Raw genomic sequence first — 7549 nt, forward strand, 5'->3', positions numbered from 1 at the left:
GTGGCTCTCACTGTCCCCACAGTTCTGGGAGTCAACATTCTTGTCATCCTGGGTCATCCAGACATATAGATCAGCTCCCAGAAGCCCCTCTTCCTCTTCAGCTCCCACCACATCTGTGGCAACTTTGTCAGTGTGGTGGTGGACAACAGCAACATGTGCCAGAGCTTCCTGGTGACGCACAGATGTGGTGTCCCTTGGGACCCCTCACTTAGATCTGAGTCCAGAACTCTGTTGAATGGTTACTTTGAAAAGTAGGAAGCTCTAGGTTTTCTAGGCATCATGCCATTTCTGAGAGGAGACAGATGGCCACTAGAGTCCCCAACTGTACATAGGAGGCCACTGAGGCAGGCCTTCTTTGGAGCTAGAACCAGCTCTAAAACCAACTGCACAGTCAGAACCAGGGCCAGATACAGAAGTAAAACCATCATAAGGCTCAAGAAAGAGCCAGTTACAACACTGGCTCTAGAATCAGTTACAAAGCCAGAGCCTGTGCCAGCACCACCTCCTGCACAAGCTTCACAGTTACTGCTAGCTCAGGCACCAGCTCTTAAACTAGAAACTGCTCCATCATCAGTTCTAGCATCACCACCAGAAGTAGAACCAGCTCAGGCAAGAGCTCCAATACCAACTCCAGAGGTAGAGTCCACTTTATCAAGGTCTTCTGTGCCAAATACAGAAACAGTTTCATCACTACCTCTAGAGCTAAAACCTGCTCCAAATAGATTGCAGAATTAGAGCAATGCCAGGTTGGAACTGGGACCAACACCAGTTTCAGAAGAGTCAGGCCCATAACTAGTTCTAGCATCAGTTGTAAGCTAGAGCCTATACCAGCTGAAGAGCTCATACCAGTTGCAACAAGAGCTCCAGCTTTAGCTCTAAGACCATCACTACTACCTACTCCAGAGAGAGAAGTAGCTCTGTCATCAATGTGGGAGATACCTCCAGCACTAGGTGTAGACCTATAACTGGCCCCAACATCAATGATATAAGCCACTGTGAGTTTCAGAGCTAGAACCAGCTCCAGAAACAGCTCTACCACCTGTTCCAGAGCTAGGGGTAACTCCACAGCAAGAGCTAACTAAATCTCCGGATCCAACACCTGCTCTAGAACTAGAATGAGGTTTGGTGTCACCTCTAGTGCAAGCTTGTGAGATACAGCTAGCAGCAGCTGCAAAAACAGAGCCTTCCTGTCTCTAATTTGTGGGGGCAGTCTTTTTCTTCTTTTGTAGCTGTTTTTTATATACCTCATGGATACCTGTATAAAATTCATATTAAATCAGGTTTCCCTTTTAAAACATTTTAAATTGTACAACTTGATGGCATTAACAACATTCACTACACATTATACACCATCACTTCTATCTAGTCCCAGAACATTTTCATCACCCTAAGCAGAAACCCTGTACCCATTTAGTTACTCCCCTTTCTGCATGACCCCTGCTCCTTGACAATTCTTGTGTCTATTCATTGACCTATTTAGGATGTTTATACAAGTGGTGTATCACACAAGGTGTGGCCTTTTATAAGGGCCTTTAGTGTAGCACAATGTTTTCAAGGTTCATCTACATTGTAGCATGTATTAATGTCTCATGATTTTTTTGGCTAATGTTCCATTATATGTACATATGACTTTATCCATTCATCAGATGGAGATTTGCATCATGTCTATTTTTCAGATACTGTGAATAGTACTGCTGAGAACAGGCATACAGGTAATTGTTTGAATACCTGTATTAATTTATTTTGGGTACATAGGCTGAATTGGAATTGCTGGGTGCCAGGTCCATTGGCAATGCCACACTGAACTTTTTTGAGGAACTACTAGCCTGTTTCCCACAGCTACACCACCATTGTACATTGCTATCAGCAAGGTATAATACTGCAAATTCCTCAACATTTCCAATAGTTATTTCCTGTTTTTAATTTACAACCTTCTTAGTGGGTATGAAGTGTTACCTCATCATAGTTTTTGATATTTTGTTTGTTCTGTCTTCACATGTGTTGGCGTTTGTGTACATTCTTTGGGCAAATATGTATTGAAGTACTTTATCCATTTTTAATTGGACTGTTTGTGTTTTTGTTGTTGAATTATAGGAATTATTTGTATATTCTAGATATTTTCTCCCATTCTGTGGGTTCTCTTCTAAATCTCTTGAGAGTGTCCTTTCACTCAAAACAATTTTAATTTTGGACTTCTGGCCAAGATGGAGGCATAGGTAGACATACTGTGCCTTCTTGCACAACCAAAATAAGGATAACAAAATTTTAGAAACAAAAAAACAACCAGTACTGACAGAAAATTGAACTGTATTGAAGTCCAAAAACCAAGGAGTTAAAGTAGACACATTCATCCAGACCAGTAGAAGGCGTGGAGTCAGCGGCTAGGTGGAGAGGAGTCCTGGCAAAAAAAAAAGTGGTGGCTGGCGGAGCCTGGGCACACAGGGCAGCAGGAAATGAGAATTCAAAAAATGAGGAGAGGCTTAGGAACCCCCAGGACATCTTTAAACATTCCAACATCCAGATTATAGGGGTACCAGAGGGGAAGAGAAAGAGCAACACGTGGAAAAGTTATTTGAACAAATAATAAAGGAGAACTTCACCAATCTGGCAAAGGAAATAGAGTTCCAGGAAGTCCAGGAAGCTCAAGAGAGTCCCAAAGAAGTCGGACCCAGGAGGAACACACCAAGGCACATCATAATTACATTACCCAAGATTAAAATGGACAGAATCCTAGAAGCAGCAAGAGATAAGGAGATAGGTACCTACAAAGGAGTTCCCATCAGACTGCCAGCTGATTTCTCAAAAGAGACCTTGCAGGCAAGAAGGGGCTGGAAAGAAGTATTCCAAGTCATGAAAGGCAAGGCCTTACATTCAAGATTGCTCTATCCAGCAAAGATTTCATTTAGAATGGAAGGGCAGATAGAGTGCTTCACAGATATATTCAAGTTAAAGGACTCCATCATTGCCAAGCCCTTACTATATGAAATGTTAAAGGGACTTACCTAAGAAAAAGATAAAAATAATGTACAGTAAAATGACAGCAAACTCACAATTATTAACAACCACATCTAAAACAAAAACAAAAACAAACTAAGCAAACCAGAATAGGAACAGAACCACAGAAATGGAGAAGACATGGAGGGTTAGCAACAGGGGAATGGGAGGAGGGGGGGAAAGATACAGAGAGTAAGTAGCATAGATGGTAGGTAAAAAATAGACAGGGGGAGGGCAAGAATAGTATAGGAAATGTAGAAGCTAAAGAATTTATAAGTATGACCCATGGACATGAACTAAAGGGGGGGGGTGTGGGTGGGAGAGGGTGTGCAGGGTGGAGCAGAGTGAAGAGGGGAAAATGGGACAACTCTAATAGCATAATCAATACATTTAAAAAAACAATTTTAATTTTGATGAATTTCCATTTATGTTTTTTTCTTTTGTTGCTTTTTCCTTTGGAGTCATATATAAGAAATCACTGGGAAATCGATGGTCATGATTTGTCCCTATGGTTCAATCTAATAGTGTTATTCTTTTAACCCTTAAATTTTGGTCTTTGATTCATTTTGAGTCAAAGTTTCATATGGTGTTAGAGTAGAGCTCCAACATTGTTCTTTTTGCATGTAAATATCAAATTTTTATGGCACGATTTGTTGAAAAGACTGTTTTTGGCCATGACCAGTATGGCTTTGGTGGTTGGGCATTGTCCCACAAAGTGAAAGGTTGCTGGTTCAATTCTCAGTCAGGACACATGCCTGGTTTATGGGTTTGGTCCACAGTTGAGGCACATATGAGAGACAACTGATCGATATTCTCTCTCACATCAATGTTTCTCTCCATCTGTCCCTCTTCTCCCCTCTCTCAAAGAAAAAAATGAAGAGGTTTTTTGTCTCATATAATGATCCTGTTACCAACCTTGAAAATCAATTAACTGTATATATATAGATTTAATGCTTGACTCTCCATTGTATTCCATTGACCTGTATGTATCGATCTTCTCTATTGAAACTTTGCTGAAAATGTTGATTGGCTTCAACAGTTTTTTTTTTTATTCCTTAACATTTTCTACATAGAAGCTCAAGCCATTTCTAAACAGAGATTCTTTCACCTTCCTTTCCAATTCTGGTGTCTTTTTTATTTCTTTGTCTTGCCTGCTTGTTCTGGTCTAACTTCCTTTAATATATTGAAATAAAGTGGAGGGAAAGGGCATCCTTGTATTGTTCCTGTTTGCAGAGAGAAAGCTTTCAGTCTTTCACCATTGGGTATGACGGTAGGTTTTATGTTTTCATAAATATTCTTTATCATGTTGAGAAAATTATCTTCTATTTCTGTTTTATTGAGCTCTCTTATCATGGTTTTGTACTTTGTTACAGATGATCATGTGGTTTTTATTCCTTCATCTTATTGATATGGTGCATTACATTGGTTGGTTTACCTACTTGAACAACCCTTGCATTCCTTGAACAAATTGCACTTGATCATGATATATATCCCTGTCAATACGCTACTTGATTCTCTTTGCTAGTATTTTGTTGAGGATTGTTGCATCTTTATTCATAATGATTCTTGGCCTGTAGTTTCCCTTTCTTTTGAGGTCTTTGCTATGGTATCAGTGTAGAATGGTGGCACCATATAATGAGTTAAAAAGTATTTCTTCCACACCCCAGCTTGTGTGGCTCAGTTGGTTGGAGCAGCATCCCATACACCAAAATGTTGGGGGTTCAAATTCCAGTCAGGGCACATACCTAGGGTTTGTTCCCTGGTTGGAGTGTTTATGGGAGGCAACCAATTGATGGTTTCTCTATCACATCAGTGTTTCTCTTTCTAAAATCAATAAACATAGGAAAACAATTTTAAAGTATTCCTCCCTCTTACACCTTTTTATGGATATATGAGAATGATTGGTGTCATAGCTTCTAAAATATTTGGGAGAACTAACCATAGAAGTTCTCTGTTTTCCACTGTTGTTGGGAAGTTTCTCATAACTTACTCAATCTTTTGACTATTATGGTCTTATTTAGATTTTCCATTTATTCTTGAGTCAGGTTTGGTAGTTTGTGGGCTTCTAGGAATTTGCACATTTAATCTAGCTTAATTAATCTAAGGGCATATCATTGTTTTTAGTATTTCTCTTAGTAATCTTTTTTCTTTATGTAGAGTCATTAATGACCCATTATTTCTGATTTTAGTAATTTGAGCCTTCTCTCTTTCCTTAGGCGATCTAACTAAATATTTGTCAATTTTGTACATCTTTCCAAGAAGGAACTTTTAAAAAAAGAATTTATTTATTTTTAGAGAGAGGGTAAGGGAAGGAGCGATACAGAAGGAGAGAGGGAAAAATATCAATGTGTGGTTGCCTCTTGTGAGCCCCTTGCTGGGGACCTAGCCTGCAATCCAGGCATGTGCCCTGACTGGGAATTGCACTGTGACCCTTTGGTTCACAGGCCTGTGCTTAGTCCGCTGAGCTACACCAGCCAAGTCATCCAAGAAGGAACTTTTACTTGAATTGTTTTCCTGAATGCTCATCTGTTATCTATTCCATTTATCCCTTCTCTAATTCTTATTATTTTTTCCTTCTGCTAACTTCTGTTTTACTTTCCTCTTCTTTTTCTAGTTTGACAAGGGCATCTTCTACTCAGCCCCTGGCACTAGTCAGGCACAGAGCTGTATTCTCTAGGGTCTGGGTTGTCAGGCATGTAAGCACTTACTGACTGGAGTAGACTAGACTACTAGGGCATTTTCTGCCCCAACTGCCAGCTCAGGCCACCCTCAGATTCCACTTTTGCCCTGAAGTTCTCTTGGCTGTTGAAAACATGTGTCATATATAAGACACCAGCTGGTCTACAACTCATTTGAACCCCCATAGGCACTCAGAGCCTTGGGTGCCTTCTGCCCTCTGGGATCCAAAAGACCAGCTTACTTTTGCCAAGGAATGCTGGCACGGGAGTGCAGCCCTGTCCTCTGTGCACTTCCCTTGTGTCTTCCTGGGTGTGGGTCACTGCCCCCTGTACCCGAGGGCACCCACTCTACCAGTGGGCCTGACCACTGCACAGCCAGCCCTTCCATTGAGCCACAAGGACCCCAAAGGAAAGCCCAGGACCAGCAGCAGCTCCCACTCCAAATCCTGTGACCATTAAAGATATAGTCCTACCTCACAGAGGGGACTTGCTGGTGTGTTCAGTGAGCACTCAGCTGGCTCCTCCTGCTCTGAAGATCAACACGAGCCTTTTCCTGGAGTCCTCTGTCACCACTGCCATGGAACCTCTCTCAGTGCCAGTGTTCTCCAATCAGCATTCATAAAATGAGCCAAGAAGCCCTAGTTTCTAAAAGTCCCAGATGCTGCACCTTGGCAGATGGTACCCTGCAGAGTCTGGGACTTCTGCTGACCTTACCTATAAGGAACTTACCCACATGGTATGGGGAATGTGGCCCAGCTCCTACTTGGAAAGGCCAGTAGGGAGCAAGGTTGGTACACAGACCCATGCCCACAGATAGGTTTTCTCCATGGGGAATCAGGCCTGCATTGTACCTAGGCTGCTGTGAGGCTTGCTTTTGCTAAAACTTCCTCACCCTGAATTGAAACAGAAAATGCTCACTGCATATCTTTAAAGTAACTTCCTAAAATCTGAGCTAAATCTCCCAAGTATGGAGTGTAACCAGTTCAACCACTTTTCCCTTTGCACTTGCAAATATCCTTCTTTTTTGATGTAATTAGCACATCCTCTCCTTTATTGTCTATAAAAGGTAACCACCTAAAGCAAATCTGTGGGTAGTAAATGACAACTATCTTCAATGTAATGTACACAGAAAAACAATAAAAGTCTGTCCAGGGAGGGGTCGGGGCCTTCTCTCTCACTTAGAGAGTGGCCATGCCATCCCTTTTTCTCCACAGGAATTCTGTAGTCTGTGTGAATTCGTTTGTCACAGCCACAACACATGGACCCTGCTGGCTGGGGTCTGCATCACTTACCATCCTTGTTCTGAGAGTCAACCTCCTTCTAGACCCCCCTAAATGTATAGCATCAGTTTGACCTCCGGCAGCATCTTCTTGTCAGCTTCTACCATGCCCTTGACTGCCACATACAGCCACCAGCACTGTGCTTCTGACTGCAACTCCACCTCCTCACTGTTGTTTCATATCCAGCAGCTGTGCAGTGCTGCTTCATCCCTGTCAGCCTGGACAGAGGTCAACAGCAATGTGGACAAGAGCACCCTGGTGATCTCTATGGGTGGGATGGTCCCCTCACTTGGGCCTCTCCTGAATAGTTACTTTGACAAGTACCCAGTTCTGGCCCTTCCAGGCAGCACATCTCATCATGGGGGCAACTACCACAGCCCTCCACTATACATGAGGACACTGAGGCAGGTCTGTTCTCCTCACCCCTGGGAAGCTCTTTGGGACCCGTGCTTTGGTGGGGGTGGATAACTATGCGCTTCACTCAGCTTTCAGATACTGGTAAGACTACCTGGATTGTGTTTCCTGCACACCCTCCACCTGCTGTGACCTCTGACCCCTTGTCTGGCATTCAGGGCTCTGTATGGCTTGGTCCTTTTG

Source organism: Sturnira hondurensis, unplaced genomic scaffold (assembly GCF_014824575.4).
Source record: "Sturnira hondurensis isolate 20B ecotype Veracruz unplaced genomic scaffold, ASM1482457v3 Scaffold0021214, whole genome shotgun sequence".
Lineage (NCBI taxonomy): Eukaryota > Metazoa > Chordata > Mammalia > Chiroptera > Phyllostomidae > Sturnira > Sturnira hondurensis.